Source organism: Rattus norvegicus, chromosome 2, assembly GCF_036323735.1.
Source record: "Rattus norvegicus strain BN/NHsdMcwi chromosome 2, GRCr8, whole genome shotgun sequence".
NCBI lineage: Eukaryota > Metazoa > Chordata > Mammalia > Rodentia > Muridae > Rattus > Rattus norvegicus.
In genome coordinates, this window is record NC_086020.1 from 9,484,612 (window position 1) to 9,505,703 (window position 21,092).

At 38.5% G+C, this 21,092-nt stretch overlaps 1 protein-coding gene and 1 pseudogene across 21 annotated transcripts in view; both read left to right on the forward strand.

The window, feature by feature from the left end:
• Arb2a (ARB2 cotranscriptional regulator A) overlaps positions 1–21,092 on the forward strand; it is a 464,298-nt gene that overhangs the window by 194,918 nt on the left and 248,288 nt on the right. The window lies entirely within an intron of this gene.
• LOC134485567 (mRNA turnover protein 4 homolog) overlaps positions 1–21,092 on the forward strand; it is a 70,303-nt pseudogene that overhangs the window by 26,493 nt on the left and 22,718 nt on the right.

A 21,092-nucleotide genomic window follows, 5' to 3' on the forward strand; every position in this document is an offset into this window, starting at 1 on the left:
ATAAATAATATGTATGAATAGCTGTGTATAATTTTAATAAACTTTTATAAGTCATAAAACATTTTATTTTTTAGAAGTAAGTAGCAATTTTAGGTTTTTCAATTTTTCTCGGTTGCTAATAATATTTTCTTAGAATTCCTTAAAATATGCATTTTATTGAGCAAAAAATCAAACTAAGCATCTTTCTTCAGAAGTGGTTAAAATAATGAACAAATTAATCTTCATGGTAATCTATTCAGGTCCTTACCTGATGAGATTGTTGTTAAGTATTACACTTTGTTGCCAAATATTTTATAGGCAGCAAAAATTTTAATAAGACATATATACTTAATTACTGATTAATTTCCACTCATCTTGCATTTGGTGCCAGGAATTCAAATAAGAAAATGTGTACTTATGTCACCTATCAGTGCGCTCAGCCGCATTTACATACTTTCTGTAGTGGGGTGGTCAGTATTTCTAGTTCAACCTAATTGGATTTGGATCACTGTTGAAACACGGCCTCTGCGTGTCTCTGAGAGTGTTTCTAGAGTACCTCAGCTGAGAATGGAAGAACCACCTGGAAGGTGGGCAAGAGTGAATGTGACTAGTCTCATAGGGTGCACCAAAGGAACAGAGGGGCTACTTGCTAACATGGCTGTCTTTCTAGCTTCCTGGCTGGAGATGCAGTGTGACCAGCTACCTCACATTCCCATGGGCCTGGCGTCCTTATTGTGATGAACTATGCCCTGAAACTGTGAGCCATAGTGAGCTCTTCCTTTTCAGGTTACTTTGCTTAGGTCATTTGTTACAGAATTTAAAACCAAGAATGCGAGTTTGTCACCAGATATGATTATCTTCCCTTTACTTCATTGAACACTCTGATATGCTGTATTCCTTCCTAATTCACTATTACATTTAAATAAAATTCATGTAATGAAAAGAGAATGTCTGTAAATAATGAAAGTGTGTAGCTGTGTTATGAATCAGGGAGGTAGGTGCTATCTACATTTTGTTGTTGTCCTTTATGCATTAAAAGATTAGATGTGCTTGGATTTTTACTGGGAATAGAGCCAGAGAATGTCGAGACTTGTCACTAAATAAAACACCAAACAGATATTTCCGTGAATATTAGTGCAGCTTAGATTTTATGGCCCAGTAAGAACGGTATTAAACAGAACCAGTTATTCATGATATTTTTATGGTTCAGTAGTTAGCTTCCTATCTATGCATTTCAGAGAAATTTTTAAATGTCCTTTAACCAGTTAGTTCTTGAACTACTGAAATAAATATTGAAATATTTATTAAACAACTTATTGGTAGACACTTAGGAACATCAAATGAATATCACACATATGAAGATCAAATACTATCTGACCATTTCCATAGAAACAGCACAGCGATGAAGTGTGCAAGGTGATGGAGGAGTACTCAGTTCTATAGAAACAGCACAGCGATGAAGTGTGCAAGGTGATGGAGGAGTACTCATTTCTATAGAAACAGCACAGCGATGAAGTGTGCAAGGTGATGGAGGAGTACTCATTTCTATAGAAACAGCACAGCGATGAAGTGTGCAAGGTGATGGAGGAGTACTCAGTTCTATAGAAACACCACAGCAATGAAGTGTGCAAGGTGATGGAGGAGTACTCATTTCTATAGAAACAGCACAGCGATGAAGTGTGCAAGGTGATGGAGGAGTACTCAGTTCTATAGAAACAGCACAGCGATGAAGTGTGCAAGGTGATGGAGGAGTACTCAGTTCTATAGAAACAGCACAGTGATGAAGTGTGCAAGGTGATGGAGGAGTACTCAGTTCTATAGAAACAGCACAGCGATGAAGTGTGCAAGGTGATGGAGGAGTACTCAGTTCTATAGAAACAGCACAGCGATGAAGTGTACAAGATGATGGAGGAGTACTCAGTTCTATAGAAACAGCACAGTGATGAAGTGTGCAAGGTGATGGAGGAGTACTCAGTTCTATAGAAACACCACAGCAATGAAGTGTACAAGGTGATGGAGGAGTACTCAGCTTCATGGAATATGTGGGTGGTAGGTCAGGAGGGTTATAATTAAGGTGGGGATAAGAGTGGAAGATCCAGGAAATGTTTACCAGAAGGAGCGAAGCCTGAAATTCATATTAAATAAGCTACAAGAAATACAGAAAGGGCAGCAGACATTGAGGAGAGGAAGAAAGCAGCTTGTATCTTACCTGTAGGTTTCCATGGTATCAGTTATTCTTGAGCAACATTCAACAAGATCAAATGAAAAATTCCAAAGGAATGTGTGAAGTTGAGGTTTTGCATTTTCTACATATAATTAGTGTGATGGATTTCTTGCTGTGCCATTGTAGCTTCACCAAGATACATATCTTCTTACCCAATATACTCACACTGCACATGCTATTGACTGCTGGTCACATAGCAGCCAACTCTGCTCTGACACCAACTGTGGAATATTGTGTTGCTCGTGCTGAAGTCATCTCTCTGTTTTCCTCATGCATCCATGTAAACAAGAAGTGGTTTGCAGTGTGGATGTACCAAGGAAAAGCCATCAAGGGTGTCTGTTCAAGGAAGGGTGAATGTGATGGATGTATTTAAAAATATTCTGTACAGGAAAGAAGGAAACCCAGACTCATAGTTAGCTGTCCTCCTCTTTAACTGCAAAGCCATACTACATGATAAATTGTTAGTTATGGCAGAAAAGGCATTAAGTTAGTATAGTTCGTGTGTGTGTGTGTGTGTGTGTGTGTGTGTGTGTGTGTGTGTATCTGAGGGTTAGGAGTTGGCATCTGAAGAAATTGTGTAAGCACAAGCAGGGAAGCAAAAATCCTTTGTGCATTTGTGTTCAGGAGAAAATGCCTAAACTAGAGAAGTTTCCAATTGAAATAAAATTATTCATTTACAAAATAAAAATCCTTAATGGAATATGCCAGCTTTCAAAACAAATGTGATGATTTCTGCTTACCTACCTATTAAACATCTTGAGCCAGAATTGAAATTCAGCTGTTTTATGTTCATATTAATATAAATAGTACAAAATGTTCTTCTAACTGGTTTCATACTATGCGAGGGCATCCAACTATGCCTCTGGTTGCTTGCCCTCTAGTTTTGATTAAAGAGGGAGGGATACCAGGTTGCACTGCATTCTTTAGCTGCATTCTGACAGTGCCTGTGTATTCAGCTGGAAAGACAGGTACTACTTTGCCACTGTGTTAATCCTTCAATGCCTAAGGTCAAACTCTAGGAGAGAAAGACCTCTCTCAAACACTGTATGTAACTCTCCCTTAAGGAGAAGTAAACAAATGTAAGAACTTCAAGCTTCTGAAGAAAGAAATTGAAGAAGACCTCATCTCCCATGCTCATGGATTGGCAGGATTAACATAGTAAAAATGGCCATTTTACTAAAAGCGATCTACAAATTCAATGCAATCCCCATCAAAATACCAATCCAATTCTTCAGAGAGTTAGACAGAACAATTTGCAAATTCATCTGGAATAACAAAAAACCCAGGATAGCTAAAACTATCCTCAACAATAAAAGGACTTCAGGGGGAATCACTATCCCTGAACTCAAGTAGTATTACAGAGCAATAGTGATAAAAACTGCATGGTATTGGTACAGAGACAGACAGACAGACCAGTGGAATAGAATTGAAGACCCAGAAATGAACCCACACACTATGGTCACTTGATTTTTGACAAAGGAGCCAAAACCATCCAATAGAAAAAAGATAGCATTTTCAGCAAATGATGCTGGTTCAACTGAAGGTCAGCATGTAGAAGAATGCAGATCGATCCATGCTTATCACCCTGTACAAAGCTTAAGTCGAAGTGGATCAAGGACATCCACATCAAACCAGATACACTCAAACTAATAGAAGAAAATGTGGGGAAGCATCTGGAACACATGGGCACTGGAGAAAATTTCCTGAACAAAACACCAATGGCTTACACTCTAAGATCAAGAATCGACAAATGGGATCTCAGAACTGCAAAGCTTCTGTCAAGCAAAGGACACTGTTGTTAAGACAAAACGGCAGCCAACAGATTGGGAAAAGATCGTTACCAATCCTACAACAGATAGAGGGCTTATATCCAAAATATACAAAGAATTCGAGAAGTTAGACCACAGGGAGACAAATAACCCTATTAAAAATGGGGTTCAGCCCCAGTGAATGTGATTGTTGGGGTGAGGGCGGCAATGGGGGGAGGATGGGGAGGGGAGCACCCATAAAGAAGGGGAGGGGAGAGGGGGATGTTTGCCCGGAAACCGGGAAAGGGAATAACATTCGTAATGTATACAAGAAATACTCAAGTTAATAAAAAAATGGGGTTCAGAGCTAAACAAAGAATTACAGCTGAGGAATGCCGAATGGCTGAGAAACACCTAAAGAAATGTTCAACATCTTTAGTCATAAGGGAAATGCAAATCAAAACAACCCTGAGATTTCACCTCACACAGTGAGAATGGCTAAGATCAAAAACTCAGGTGACAGCAAATGCTGGCGAGAATGTGGAGAAAGAGGAACACTCCTCCATTGTTGGTGGGATTGCAGACTGGTACAACCATTCTGGAAATTGGTCTGGAGGTTCCTCAGAAAATTGGACATTGAACTGCCTGAGGACCCAGCTATACCTCTCTTGGACATATACCCAAAAGATGCCCCAACATATAACAAAGACACATGCTCCACTATGTTCATAGCAGTCTTATTGATAATAGCCAGAAGCTGAAAAGAACCCAGATGCCCTTCAACAGAGGAATGGATACAGAAAACGTGGTACATCTGCACAATGGAATGTTACTCAGCTATCAAAACAATGACGTTATGAAATTCATAGGCAAATGGATGGAACTGGAAAATATCATCCTGGGTGAGGCAACCCAATCACAGAAAAAGACACATGGTATGCACTCATTGATAAGTGGCTATTAGCCCAAATGCTTGAATTACCCTGGATGCATAGAACACATGAAACTCAAGAAGAATGACCAAAATGGGAATGCTTCACTCCTTCTTTAAAAGGGGAACAAGAAAACCCTTGGCAGGGAATAGGGAGGCAAAGTTTAGAACAGAGGCAGAAGGAACACCCATTCAGAGCCTGCCTCACATGTGGCCCATACATATACAGCCACTTGGGTGTCTAATTGGTTAGACAATATGGATGAAGCAAAGAAGTGCAGGCCGACAGGCACCGGATGTAGATCTCTCTTGAGAGATACAGCCAGAATGTGGCAAATACATAGGCGAATGCCAGCAGCAAACCACTGAACTGAGAATGGGACCCCAGTTGAAGGAATCAGAGAAAGGACTGGAAGAGCTTGAAGGGGCTCGAGACCCCATATGAAGAACAATGCCAAGCAACCAGAGCTTCCAGGGACTAAGCCACTACCTAAAGACTATATATACATGGAGTGACCCTGGGCTCCAACCCCATAGGTAGTAATGAATAGCCTAGTAATGCACCAGTGGAAGGGGAATCCCTTGGTCCTGGTAAGACTGAACCCCAAGTCAATGTGATTGCTGAGGGGAGGGCGATAATGGTGGGAGGATGGGGAGGGGAACACCCATATAGAAGGGGAGGGGAATATCGGCCTAGAAACTGGGATAGGTAATAACAATTAAAATATAAATAAAAAATACTCAAGTTAATAAAGGAAAAAAACAAAAAAAAAACAAAAAACGTTTTAATTAAAATTTTAATTTCAAAAAAAATACTCAAGTTAATAAGGATTAAAAAAAAAAAAAAAAGGACACCAAATTAGTTCAAACAAGGAATTGCACCCAGGTCTAGAGTGAGGCATTGCTGTGGGTTTTTTGGTTTGTTTGCTGGGTTTCAGTTTTGGTTGTGTGTGTGTGTGGGGGGGGGGGGGTTTGCAGAAGGAGCAAGAGTGACATTCACACATCAGCATCACCACAAAACCTATCCTAGCATAGGTGCTACCTCATGAGAGCTACATCTCTGCAGTACCTACACTGTCAGTCTGCAGCTCCACCAGTCTCCTCCTAGCTAGCAATGGCTTACTGTTTATGTAATCTTGAAAGGCTTCTGAGTGACATTACTTTCTGAGCTTCCTGAGGCTTGTAACCCTCCCTTCTGCCGCCAGGAAAGATTAGTTCAATTCAGAGGAAATATACAAGACTAAGAAAGAACAAATTCAATTACTATTAACATGCTTATTTAACTTACAGAATTTTTTTCTGAATATTGCAGATGAAAATTATTTACATGGAGGCAGTATTTACCCAGGTAATTACTACAGTTAGGGTACAGTTCTGACAAACAATATAGTTGTTTATTCCAGTTATCAAATATATGTGATATTAATATTCTTCATTGTATAGAATCTTGAAGGGTCTTCTGCAAAATCTCCCCTACAGCAAGCACAAGCAAACATTCATGCTCACACACTAGCTTCTGTCACTATCTGATGACCCTCCCTAGCTCACTGCCCAGGAAGCTCTACTCACAGGAACTTGGGCTCTCCAGACACATGGTTACAAAATAGCCAGCCCTTGTTTTAGGGAGACAGAATTAGAAGATATAGGGTTGGGGATTTAGCTCAATGGTAGAGCACTTGCCTAGAAAGCGCAAGGCCCTGGGTTCGGTCCTCAGCTCCGAGAAAAGAGAAAGAAGAAGAAAAAAAATATGTAAGGGTCAGTTTTCCAGACATTTTCTTTCTTTGGCTAAGTTGTTACAACTAAAACAGTTACTTGGTTTTAGTTGTTTTTGTATACATATAATGTGCATGTATGTGTAGTAAAATTTGTTGTCAAATTATTTTAGGAACTTGTGGTCTAAAAGACAGCACTAATTGTTAGGGAAGTGACTTAAATTCCTAAGTATCAAGGCCTTATCGCTACAGAGGTACAGAGGAGATAACCATGTGAGTGCCCAGCATGTCTTGAGGATTAAATGAATGAGCATATTAAGCTTTAGCAAATCCAGAGCAAGCACTTGAAAATGATAGCTGCTCTTATCAGTGTTTGCCTGCACTTAGAATGCTTGAAAAACCTCATGCTTTCCACTTTCCTTATGTTTGAGCTGCCCTTATTTTTCACGTTGTATTTTATGCATTCTGAAGTTCTTGTCAACCTGAAAATAGCTAAAGAATGTAGCAAATTTATAACAATAGGAGAGAAATCAACTATAATTATTTTTACCTTCAGGGGAAAAATTGTTCACAACATTCATCATCAAAGTTGCTATCTGAACTTTTGTTAGGGGATTCAGTAGTATATTTCTCAATTAGAAGTGTTCTTTGTTTTTAATTTAAATGTAGATTTATAAAGAAAATGATCTGATAAGGATTATTGGAGACTGAGTTTATCAAAGCTTAAACAGAAGATACTATAAATCATATGTGTGTATTGCACTTGCTATTCATATTTTATATTTTTAATAAATGGAGATTTGGTGAAATCGTAGGTGGAAACAGATGACTTTAAAAAAGGTGGCTTGAAAGGGCTTTAGGTTTGTAACCTTGGTGGGATTTGATGAAGTTGTTATAACCTCATCTTGATCCAAAACCTCATCTAAAACAATTTGTTCTTTTAACAGTATGTATTTTAGCGTTGTGAACAATTTCATCTTACGTTTATATGGTATATATATGTAAGTTATATATTTCATTGTTTCATAAAGTCTACAGATTCTTCTTTTCAATTATCAGTTTGTATCTTATTCCTCAAGGTCTGGCCTGTGGTTCTTTATCTAAGCTGTGCTCCCAATTTTCCAGTTAGGTCAACCACAAAAATTAAGATTTGATAGAAGGTCAGTGAAAGAAATTCATACCAAAACAACTATTCACCATGTCATTATGACAGCCTACTGTAACAAATATGTTTCTGTTGTAACTTAGAAAAATTAATGGCTAAAAGTAATTTAATCTGACAGAGGTGTACTGTTAAAAGGCTCCTGGAGATGTCATAAAAGCAACCTTCTGCCCATGAGCTGCCAAAAGCCATTTTTAACAAGGAGCTAAGGAAACACTGCAACTTCTTTTATACTTGGTTAATTAGTTATTGATTTGAAACAATGCACTTTCAAATACTGTCCGGTGGACTAAATGCTAGCAAGGTCACTGTGCAGCTCTCAACTTCTGATGATCCTTCAGCTCAAGTGATGTTCTGAAGGCCTTTGTTGTGTTATCCTAACATTGAGATTGCATGGTTTGCTAAAATTATCAGCCTTTTTTATTCATATTTTCCCATTCAACTCTTTATATGTTTATAATGTAATGCTTAGTTACGTTTGGTTCTGTGACACAGTCTCCAGATTTTGGCAGCCTTAATCTCAAATCAATCCATACTGACCAAAGAAGGTCTATGTGTATCTCTCTGTAAAGAAGCAGCAAGCTAGACATTCCACAGTTATTTATTTGGTGTAATAGCTTCTCTCTCTTTTCTAAATTAGATATTTCATTTTAATTTCAGTGATTTTTATAATGTTGCTACAAGAAGTTAAATTCCTTCTAATTCTTTTTAATATTTGTATTAGTTTTTTGAAAATTTTATACAATGTGCTTTGCTAATGTCCACTACCACCAAACACTTCTCAGAACAACTTCCCATTCTCTATCCAGGCAACTTTGTGTCCTTCTTTTAAAAAAACAAAAACTCATTAAGACCTATTAGTGATGCCAAAATACCTTTGAATATATGGTCTTTCACTGGAACATGGGCAACATAGCAGGAGCTATACTCTTAAGAGAATTCTAAACCCTCCCTCTCCCAGCTACTAACAACTGCTACTTGCTCCAAACTAGAGGTAGTATTTCATGCTCAAATCATTTGTGCTGATTACATTGTTTTAAATCAACTTGATACATACTTCACTTATCTGGACAGAGGGAACCTTAACTGAGAAAATATTTGTCTCTGTCATACTGAACTGAAGACAAGTCTGTGGGACCTTTATTACTGACTGCTGTAAGAGGACCCAGCCCACAGTCCAAGGCACAGTCACCTTGGGACAGGTAGTTGTATAAAAGAGCAAAATGAGAAGCCATGGATAAAGGCTAATACATAGCATTCCATGATCTCTACTTCAGTTCCTGTTTGATTTAACTCAATGATGGACTATCACCTGAGAATTAAAAGCTAAAATAACTCCGTCCACAAGTGGGTTTTTATTATTTTATCACAGCAAAATCTAGAACAGTCTCACTGCTGCTAGGATTTTGTTCCATCGTGAATTTGCATGGGTTCTCTCATTCTTTCACTACCTCTGTGAGTTCATATTTTCAGCCCTTCTGTGTCCAGAAGTCATATCTTGAGACACCCACTCTGTATCCTCTACTTTTTCTACTCCTATTTCCACAGCAATCCCTGAGCCTTGGAGGAGGGAGTACAGAATATATATGTGAATGATGTTCAAGCAATCTCTTACTCTCTGCACTTTGCCTACTTATCAGTCTCTCTGCTGATCATATCTATGCAAAACAAAAAAAAATCAAACTTCTCCCATGAGGGGTGAAAAATGTGCTAATTTGTAAAGTATAATCTTAAGCAGTTAAGAGATGGTTTAAGCTTTCAGATGTGCTGTCAAGCTGCTGACATATGCTCTCTCCATTTTCTTTTTGGAGGCACTCAGAGCTATGAGTTTTCCTCTTAGCACAGCTTTCATTGTGTCCCATAAGTTTGGGTCTGTTGTGCTTTCATTTTCATTAAATTCTAAAAAGTTTTTAATTTCTTTATTTCTTCCATGACCAACATACCCGTGAGTAGAGCATTGCTAAACTTCCATGTATGTGTGGGCTTTCTGTCATTATTGTTATTGAAGAGCAGCCTTAGTCCATGGTGATCTGATAGGATGCATGGGATTATTTCAGTCTTCTTGTATCTGTTGAGGCCTGTTTTGTAACCAATTATATGGTCAGTTTTGGTACCTTCCATGAGGTGCTGAAGATGATTTGTTTTAGGATGAAGTGTTCTATAAATATCTCTTAAATCCATTTGATTCATAACTTCTCTTAGTCTGTCTACGTCTTGTTTAATTTCTGTTTCCATGATCTGTCCATTGATGAGAGTGGGGTGTTGAAATCTCCTACTATTATTGTGTGAGGTGCAATGTGTGTTTTGAGCTTTAGTAAGGTTTCTTTTATGTATGTAGGTGCCCTTGTATTTGGGGCATAGATATTTAGGATTGAGAGTTCATCTTGGTGGATTTTTCCTTTGATGAATCCTTCCTTATCTTTTTTTTTTAACTTTTGGTTGGAAGTCAATTTTATTTGATATTGGAATGGCTACTCCACCTTATTTCTTTGGACAATTTGCTTGTAAAATTGTTTTCCAGACTTATACTATAAAGTAGTGTTTGTCTTAGCCACTGCAGTGTGTTTCCTGTATGCAACAAAATGCTGGGTCCTCTTTACGTGTCCAGTCTGTTAGTCTTTGGTTTCTATTGGGGAGTTGAGTCCAGCGATGTTGAGAGACATTAAGTAATAGTGATTGTTGTTTAGTGTTATTTTTGTTGTTAGAGGTGGAATTATATTTGTGTGGTTCTCTTCTTTTGGTTTCGTTGCAAGGAGATTACTTTCTTGCTTTTTCTAGGGTGTAGTTTCCCTTCAGAAAAGAAAGAAGCAAATGTACCCAAGAGGAGTAGACCACAGGAAAAAATTAAACTCAGGGCTGAAATCAAGCAAGTAGAAACAAAAAGGGCTATACAAAGAATCAACAAAACCAGGAGCTGGTTCTTTGAAAAATCAACAAGATAGATAAACACTTAGCCAGACTAACCAGAGGGCACAGAGAGTGTGTCCAAATTAACAACATCATCAGATCCTACAACAAAACCCTATATTTAATAAAACCGGAAAATCTGGATGAAATGGAAAATTTTCTAGACAGATACCAGATATCAAAGTTAACCAGGATCAAACAAGCCATCTAAACAGTCCCATAACTCCTAAAGAAATAAAAGCAGTTATTAAAAGTCTCCAAGCCTATAAAATTAACTCAAATAAATCAGTAGCCTTCCTCTACACAAAAGAGAAACAAGCCAAGAAAGAAATTAGGGAAACAACACCCTTCATAATAGTCCCAAATGGTATAAAATACCTCGGTGTGACTTTAACTAAGCAAGTGAAAGATCTGTATGATAAGAACTTCAAGCCTCTGAAGAAAGAAATTTAAGATCTCAGGAGATGGAAAGATCTCCCATGCCCATGGATTGGCAGGATTAATATAGAAAAATGGCCATTTTACCAAAAGCAATCTACAGATTCAATGCAATCCCCATCAAAATACCAATCCAATTCTTCAGAGAGTTAGACAGAGCATTTTGCAAATTCATCTGGAATAAGAAAAAAACCGAGGATAGCTAAAACTATCCTCAACAATAAAAGGACTTCCATGGGAATCACTATCCCTGAACTCAAGTAGTATTACAGAGCAATAGTGATAAAAATTGTATGGTATTGGTAAAGGGACAGGCACATAGATGAGTCGAATAGAATTGAAGACCCAGAAATGATCCCACACACCTGTGGCCACTTGATCTTTGACAAAGGAGCCAAAACCATCCAATGGAAAAAAGATAGCATTTTCAGCAAATGGTGCTGGAGGTCAGCATGTAGAAGAATGCCGATCGATCCATGCTTATCACCCTGTATAAAGCTTAAGTCCATGTGGATCAAGGACCTCCACATCAAACCAGATACATTCAAACTAATAGAAGAAAATGTGGGGAAGCATCTGGAACACATGGGCACTGGAGAAAATTTCCTGAACAAAACACCAATGGCTTATGCTCTAAGATCAAGAATCGACAAATGGGATCTCATAAAACTACAAAGCTTCTATAAGGCAAAGGACACTGTGGCTAGGACAAAACGGCAACCAACAAATTAGGAAAAGATCTTTACAAATCCTGCAACTGATAAAGGACTCATATCCAAAATATACAAAGAACTCATGAAGTTAGACTGCAGGGAGACAAATAACCCTATTAAAAAATGGGGTTCAGAGCTAAACAAAGAATTCACAGCTGAGGAATATCAAATGGCTGAGAATCACCTAAAGAAATCTTCAACATCCTGAATCATCAGGGAAATGCAAATCAAAACAACCCTGAGATTCCACCTTAAACCAGTGAGAATGGCTAAGATCAAAAACTCAGGTGACAACAGATGCTGGCAAGGATATGGAGAAAGAGGAACACTCCTCCATTGTTGATGGGATTGCAAACTGGTACAACCACTGTGGAAATCAGTCTGGAGGTTCCTCAGAAAATTGGAAATTATACTACTTGAGGATCCAGCTCTACCACTCTTGATCATATACCCAAATGATGCTCTAACATACAACAAAGACACGTGCTCCACTATATTCATAACAGCCTTATTTATAATAGCCAGAAACTAGAAATAACCTAGATGACCAGAGGAAAGAACAGAGGATACAGAAAATGTGGCACATTTGCACAGCTATTTAAAGTAATGACTTCATGAAATTCATAGGCAAATGATTGGAATTCGAAAATATCCTGAGTGAGATAACCCAATCACAGAAAAACACACATGGTGTGCACTCACTGATACATGGGTATTATCCAAAAACTCGAATTACTCAAGATATAGTCTGTAGACCACATGAACCTCAAGAAGAAGAACTACCAAAGTCTGGATGCTTCAGTCCTTCTTAAAAGGGAGAACAATAACATTCATAGGAGGAGATATGGAGACAAAGTTTGGAGCAGAGACTGAAGGAATGGCCATTCACAGCCTTTCCCATGTGCAGATCCAGCCCATACACATATGTATATATATATATATACACACATACACATACACACACACACAGCCACCAAAACTAGACAATATCCATGAAGCCAAGAAGTGCATGCTGATAGGAGCCTGATATTGATTGCTATTGCTGTCTTCTGAGAGGCTCAAACAGAGCTTGACAAATACAATACTCTCAAATACAATACTAGCTCGAATGCTAGTATCAAACCATTTAACTGAGAAAGGGGTCCCTGTTGGAGGCATTAGAGAAAGGATTGAAGGAGCTGAAAGGGCTTGAAATCCCATAAGAACAACAATATCAACCAACCAGAGCTTTGATGGACAGGCCCATGCCTCAGCTTCATATATAGCAGAGGATGGCCTTATTGGGCACCAATGAGAGGAGAAGCCCCTGGTCCTGCTAAGAGAGGACCTAAAAGAGATGTTTTAATACTTTCTCCTTGTAGCAGAATGTTCTTGAACCAATGAGAGTGCCAGGTATGCGTTTCATCTTGTGAAGTGGGATATAAGTCTAATCAGAACATCTCATGACTGTCTGTGCTACTTATCAGTGGGCATGTCTTGCCAGGTCAGTCAGTTTTGTAGCTCACCACTTTCACTGATGAATAGCAATAACTATTCAATGAATAACTGATATTTGCTATTCTTCTCCAGTAGTGAGAATAGCCCCTCCCCTACTTTGTCAGCTACCTAGCAGGGCTGAAACTTCCAAATGAGTAATGGACTAATTTTGTTTGTTTTTTGAAGCAGCTGGTTTTTACCATCCACTTCTGCAGAGTCACCAGCAGTATTGTCAACAACATAATGCTTCAGGGTCTGCGGGACCCCATGCCACTATGCTCAAAGGAGTTCCTTTTTATTTGCTAAACTGTGATGTTTAGGATGAGCTTTGTTTTTTTTTTTTTTTCATTTTTACTTACATTCACACAGGTACACAGACATATATATTTACAGAGATCCTGTTTTACTTGCTTTCTATATAACTTTTTCAAAAAGTCTTTAGTATTACTTATTCTTACTCATGTTCCCCCTTACCCTGCACTCCCCTTTCCTGACCCTAGCTAAATTAACCCTTCCTATTCTATTTTTTTTCTAATTGTATTTTTCTTGGATATTTTATGTATTTATATTTCAAATGTTATCCCCTTCCCCCCTCCCATTCCCCTTCTCCTTTTACCCTGCTTCTATGAGGGTGCCTCACTCCCACTCACCCACTCCAACTTCAGTGCCCTGTCATTACTCTACACTGGGGAAACGAGCCTTCACAGGACCAAGGGCTTTTCCTCCTGTTGATGCTGGACACTGCCATCCTCTTCTACATGTGCGGCTGGAGTCCCTCCATGTGTACTCATTGGTTGGTGGTTTAGTCCCTGGGAGCTCTGGTGGGTTTGGTTGGTTGATATTGTTGTTATTCCTATGGTGTTGCAAATGCCCTCAGCTCCTTCAGTCTTTTCTCTAAGTCCTACTTGTCCAATCCAAGTTTTAGGTGCAACCATCCTCACTTGTATCAGTAGGGCTCTGGCAGAGCCTCTCAGAAGATACCCATATCTGTCTCCTGTCAGCAAGCAGTTATCTTTTACTTAGAGCTTTCTGTTTCACCACACTGAAAGCCACTCAGAAATTTTTTGACTTGGATTGATATTCCAAGCAAAATGTATACCTCTAAGAATTCAGAGCTAACATCTACAGATTAATGAAAACATGAGATTTTTATCTTTCTTGATCTGGGTTACCTCACTCATAGTAATTCTTTCCAGTTCTATCCATTTATCTGAGAATTTCATAATTTCATTTTCATTCTCTGTTAATGGCTGAATGATATTTCACTGTGTAAATACACCACATTTTCATTATGCATTCATCAATTCACCATTACCTAGCAGCTGTTGTGAATAGAAGAGCAATAAATATGGTTAAGTAGGTACCTTAGGATGTGAAGTCCTTTGGAAGTGTGACCAGGAGTGGTGAGTGCTTTAGCTGGATCATGTGATAGGTCTATTTTTAGCTTTGTGAGGAACCTCCACTCTAATTTCCGTAGTGGCTGTATCAGTTTGTCCTCCCATTATTCCACAAGTGTTCCCCTTTCCTTGTCCAAGCAAACCTTTGTCATTGTTCCCTTGTTGATCTGGGTACTGACTGAAATAAAATGAAATCTCAAAGCAGTTTTATGTTGTCCATTGGCTGAAAATGTTGTACATTTGTTTGTTTTTCTTCTTATTATATTTTTATTATTTAAAACAATTTTAACTTTAAATATATTTTGATCATATTCTTCCTGTTTCCCAAGTCCTTCCAGATCCTCTCTCCTTCCTTATCGTCCCCCCAAACTTTAAGTTCTTTCTTAAAAAAAAAAAGTCAGTAAGATATCAAAATCTCCCAGAACCCCAGAACCCAAATATCAAAACAAAACACCACCCAAAAAGTGAAAGAAGCAAAAACCCACCGAAACAAAATATAAAAAAAATTAAAGCGCACACACACACACACACACACACACACACACACACACACACACACACAAAAGTGGTGGAGTCTGTTATATGTTGATCAACTACTAAACCTACTCGGTCTGCTCTGATAGCTTTTGTCACTCTGTGGAGTAAACCAATTTTCCCTTCTCAGCAGGTATAAATGACAGTTTAGTTATTAACCTTTGCCATGGCGACTAAGTTTTCATTTACTCATTTTTAAAATATGACAAAATAAAATATAATAAGATAAAACAAAAACTATCACATCCAAGTTGGAAAAGACAAATGAACAGAAGGAAACCAGCCCAAAAGAAGGCATGAAATCAGAGAGCCACTTGTTCATACGCTCAGGATCCTATACAAACACTAAACTGGAAGCAATAATATAAGCACAGACAACCTGGTGGAGACCCATGACGGTCCTGCTCATGCAGACTTATTGTCTGTGAGTTCTTGAAAGCTCTGCTCTTAATGACTTTGAGGGCATTATGCTCTTTGTATCCTCCGTCCCCTCTAACTAGCAGAAACATATCTCATTAGGAAAGGGAAATAGAATAGGTAGATAGTGGTGAAGTTGGGGACAGTGGCTGGAATGGAAGGATCAAGTTGTGGGAGAGGTTAAGTAAAATTAAGGAGCATTGGAGGGTTAGTATGGTAATCTAATACAGTGGAAACTGCCTAAAATATAGGAAGACAGTACTAATGAAATCTCCAAATTATGGGGGAGATGGTCCCAACTGGCCATCTTCCGTTGCCAACAAAGCTTCGAGTACTAGGGTTGGGATATATCTAATTGAATTATTGGACAAAGGGGCCCCACTAGAATCCCCAAACAACCCAAGCTGTTGCCAAGACTATAAATTGCTCTCCACAAACTGACAACAAGAGCCTATTGCTAAAGACACAAGTTATTGAACATGGAGTGGTAGAGGTAGTGTTTACATAGAGCCTTTATCCCCAAGTTACAGGACAGGAAGGTAGTCTGCACAGTGTCATAAGAGAAATGTAGAGAAACTCTAAAGGAGGACCAACAGTCTCAACTAACCTAGAGCCCCAAGATCTCTCAGACACTGTATCATCAACCAGGCAGCATACACCAGCTGAGATGAGGCCTCCAACACATTACAGCAGAGGACTCCCGGGTCTGGGTTCAGTGAGAGAAGATGCACCTAATCCTCAAGAGACTGGGGGCCCCAGGCAGTTCAGAGGTCTGGATGGGTGGATGGGATTGGGACATCTTTGTGGAGACTAGGAGGTAGGAGGTATGGGATATGGAACCGTTGGGAAAGGAGGGTGGACCGGGAGGGGAATAAAATCTATAGTATAAAATTAAATTTAAATAATTAAAAAAAAGAAATGTAAATACAAGCCAACCACAAATACATTATCTATAATAGTGTATTACACGTGTGTGTGCGTGCGTGTGTGTGTGTGTGTGTGTGTGTGTGTGTGTGTGTGTGTGTGTGTGTGTCAGGACAGTGATGACGAAACTTGTACGATTACTGAACATTTTAAAGTATTTCTTAGCCATTTGTGTATTATCTTTGAGAACTTTATTTAGTGTCGTGCCTTTTTTTTTCTTTTTAAGATTATAATATTTAACCTTCCTGCACCTTTTAAACTTCATAGGTTCCTTTTTGTTAGTAATTGTTGTTACCAGTGCATATGTGTGTGTGCATGTGTGTGTGTGCATCTGCGTGTGCGTTTATATTCATACATACATATATATTCCTAAATATAACCTTGGTCTGTATAATATTACTTGTATGTGTTTTTTTAGGACTCCCCATATGGTATTAGATAACCAAGTGTTGTGCTGTTCCCTGATTTCTTCCACTCTTAGCATTCCTTAGTTGCTTGTTGGTCTTTCTGTAGAGTTGAGGCCTCCTGAGCTTTTCCTCCCATCCACTAGGGGATGTCTGTTTGTGTCATCCTTGATCAGCTTGTTTGCTGTTGCTGTTTGTTTGTTTAGTACTCTTTATATCCTAGAGTCTAAACCTTTGCCAGATGAACCATCGCTAAAGATTTTCCCCACTTTGTAAGTTACCTCTTCACTTGAGTTGAAGTGTCCTTTGCTCTATAGAAACTTTTTAGTTTCAGAAGTTCCTAGTTATTAATTCTTGATCTCAATGCCTGTGCTATCGGAGTCCTATTTAGAAATTCCTTTCCTGAGCCAATGATTTCAAGCACATTTCTTATTTTCTCCTCTATCAGATTCAGGCTATCAGATCTTATCTCAATGTCCTTGTATACATTGAGAGTTGAATTTTTATGCAGAATGGAATACATGGTTTAAATTTTATTTTCCTATATAACAACTATCCAGTTTGATTAGCAGTGTCTCTTCTTGATGGTTACTTTTCCTCATTGTTTGAGAACTCAATGGGTATAGGAATGTCTGTTTTCCAGGCCAGCATAACTCTACGTCCTTGGTAACATTTCTGCAGTATGACTTGCAGTCTGGGGTGGCAACTCCTCCAGCATATCTGTTGTTCCCATTGTCACCATTGCTGACGTCATTGCTAAGGATTGCTTTAGCCATAGTGTGCCTTTCATGTGATACTTAAAATTTTCCTTCCAATTCTTGTACAGAACTAAGTTGTAACTTTGAGGGGGTTTTGCACTGAATCTATAAATTGTTTTTGTGTAATATCCACTTTTACAATATTAATCCTACCAATCCATGAGCAGGGAAGACTACTCCATCTTTTGGAATCTTTTACACCTTTTTTCAGTAACATTTTCATTGTACGAGTCTTTCATTTCCTTAGTTGGGATTATTCCTAGGTTTGTTTTTGTTTTAGCTATTCTGAATATTCTGATTTTCAAATATCTTTTCAGTGAGTTTGATATTTGTGTATAAGAAGGCTACTGGTTTTCCTGTATTAATTTTATATGCAGCTACTTTAATGAATGATTTATTAGCTTTAGGAGGTTCCTTGCATTGTCTTCAATGTTCTTATATAAAGAATTCTCAATATGAAAAATCATAATTTGCGTCTGTAGAGTAAGACACATTGTTTTTGTCTTTTTCTGTTTGTATCCCCTTTGTTTCCTTCCCTTGTCCTTTGCTCCCCTCGAGGTACTGTAATATTGAGCAGGACTGGGGAAACTGGACATCCTTATCTTATTCCTGGTTTTAGTGGAAATGCTGGAATTTTTCTCTGGTTAAAGTGACACAGTTCAAAGCTTCTAGTACAATGCCTTTACTGTGTTAATAAGGGGCCTTTGTATCTATATTCTTGCCAGGACTTTTATTGTGAAGGTTGTGTTTTGTCAAAGACCTTTTTAGCATACTATAAATGTATTGAAATAGTTGAACTTGAAAACTTGAAAGTTTTGGAAAAGTCTGTATTCATTTTAAATTCCATTCTGAACAGAACATTCAAGAACAAATTAAAGTTTTTGTAGATCAACCTGTGAGACCTGTGGAAGAGAGGTGGAGAAAAAGCACTGCATTAAAACAAGGGGTTTCTTTACTCACCCTTCCTGTGCTCTTGTGTGAACTTGCTGATTAGCCTTTTGAGCTTGAGGAGGCTATGCAGCCTCGCTGTGTCTGTTTCAAGCAATGAGAACCATATTAGCACCTGCCTCATAGTGTTATTGTGAAAATTCAATGAATGAAATGCTTGATTAGTAATAGTAGATACCCAGTAAATGTTAGAGGCCATTTTTACATAATAGTTAATAATAACATATACTCCATAATCATAATTTTATATTCAGAATTTTGAATTTTAAATTACACAGTTTTCAGGAGGTCACAATAAATAAAATTACTTTTGTTTTTTCTGAACATTTTTTATTAACTGTGGTATGCTTACTATTTGTAGAAAATCTTTAAATAGCTTGGCAAAGTTCCGCTCTCTTTTTGCATTTTCTAGTGGACAGTAAAGAAAACATTTTCTACATCCTTCTAAAAACAGAACTGCTAATTAAATTCAGCAATTTGTTATTTTATTAAAATGTGTCAAGTTTTCAGTTTGTTTAGATGGTGAGAAATCTGGGTTCACAGTAGATAAAATATTTTTCTTAGTAGAGACATATTCTAAAATGTCTTGCTTTTAATTAAAACATACCCAGCTCTAAGACAACTTCAAGGTTTACAAGTTAAATTATGTTAGTTAATAATAATTCTTCGGTAAAGTCTAGCTGGAGTGTTTGCAAATTCCTGTGTATCTCAGCTGTCAGAAGGCCGAGGCAGAAGGATCTTCAGTTTCAGGCCAGCCTGAGCTACATAGCAAGACTCTAGAAATAACCCCTTCCAAAACAAACAAATAAACAAACAAACAAACAAACACCAAAACAGCATCAATAACAACAGAACCCATAGCAAAATGAAGGTTGGTATATAAAGGAGGCACGACAGTAACAAATGCATACCTGATAATGGAGCTTTAGAGTACACGAAGCAAAGCAAGAGAATTAAAGGTGACGATACATATTATTTCAGAATTTCCCTTATCCTCAGTGGCTTGTTGAATCTTAAAAGTCAGATCTTATGTGCTCAGAAGATGAACTTACAAAACAAGCCTGAACACAGAGGAGATTAGGATGTGGCAATCTGTGGGGCAGGTCAGAGCATGGATCTAGGATCATGAAACCAGAGAAGTGTGCCTGATTTGGGACTGCTCCAGGACACAGAGAGCTTTCTGTGATGTGGAGCAAGAAGATGAAAAGAAAGGAAAAACAAGACTGAGGTAGCCTCACAATGGCCTCATGCAGTAGGGCAGCACAGAAGAAGTAATTGAGAGCTCCTGAGTCTGTCAGAGTCACAGAGACACATTAAGATCCACCTAAAGAGAACTGTCTTGAGCTCATCGGTACAGGAGACAAATTCCTGAACAGAGTACCAATACCTCAGGCACTAAGATCAACAATTTATAAACAGGACTCATGAAACTGAAAAGCTTTTGCAAGGATAAAGACACCAATAGAACAAAATGGCAGCCTACAGAATGGAAAAAGATCTTCAACAAACCTACATCAAACAGAGGACTAATATCCAAAGACCTCAAGGACTTGGACAGCAACAAACCAAGTAATGGGATACAGAGCTAAACAGAGAATTCTGAACAGAGGAATCTTGAATAGCTGAGAAGCCTTAAAGAAATGTTCAACGTCCTTAGTAATAGGGAAATGCAAATCAAAACAACTCTGAGATTCCGTCTGACACCTATCAGAATGGCCAAGATCAAAATCTCAAGTGATAGCACATGCTGGTGAGGATGTGGAATAAAAGGAGAACACACCTCCATTGCTGGTGGGAGTGCAAACTTACACAACCACATTGAATATTGGCGATTTCTCAGAAAAATCGGGAATAGTTCTACCCCAGGACTCAGCTATGCTACTCCTGGACATAAACTCAAACAATGCTCCACCATCCCACAAAGACACTCGCTCAACTATGTTCATAGTAGCTTTGTAAGCAATAGCCAGAAACTGGAAACAGCCTAGCTGTCCCTCAACTGAAGAATGGACAAGGAAAATGTGATACATCTACACAATGGCATATTATTCAAGTATTAAAAAACAAAGACATCATGAAATTTGCTGGCAAATGGATGGAACTTGAGAATATCATCCTGAGTGATGTAACCCAGAGCCAGAGTGGTAAATACTCACTTTTAAGTGGACATTAGCCATGAAGTGTGGGATAACCACACCACAATCCAAAGACCAAAAGAAACTGGATCATAAGGCGGGGCCATGGGAGTATGTGTGAATCTCACTCGGAAGAGGAAACAAAATAGTCTCTGGAGGGACAGGCACTCGGAAGAGGAAACAAAATGGTCTCTGGAGGGACAGGCACTCGGAAGAGGAAACAAAATGGTCTCTGGAGGGACAGGCACTCGGAAGAGGAAACAAAATGGTCTCTGGAGGGACAGG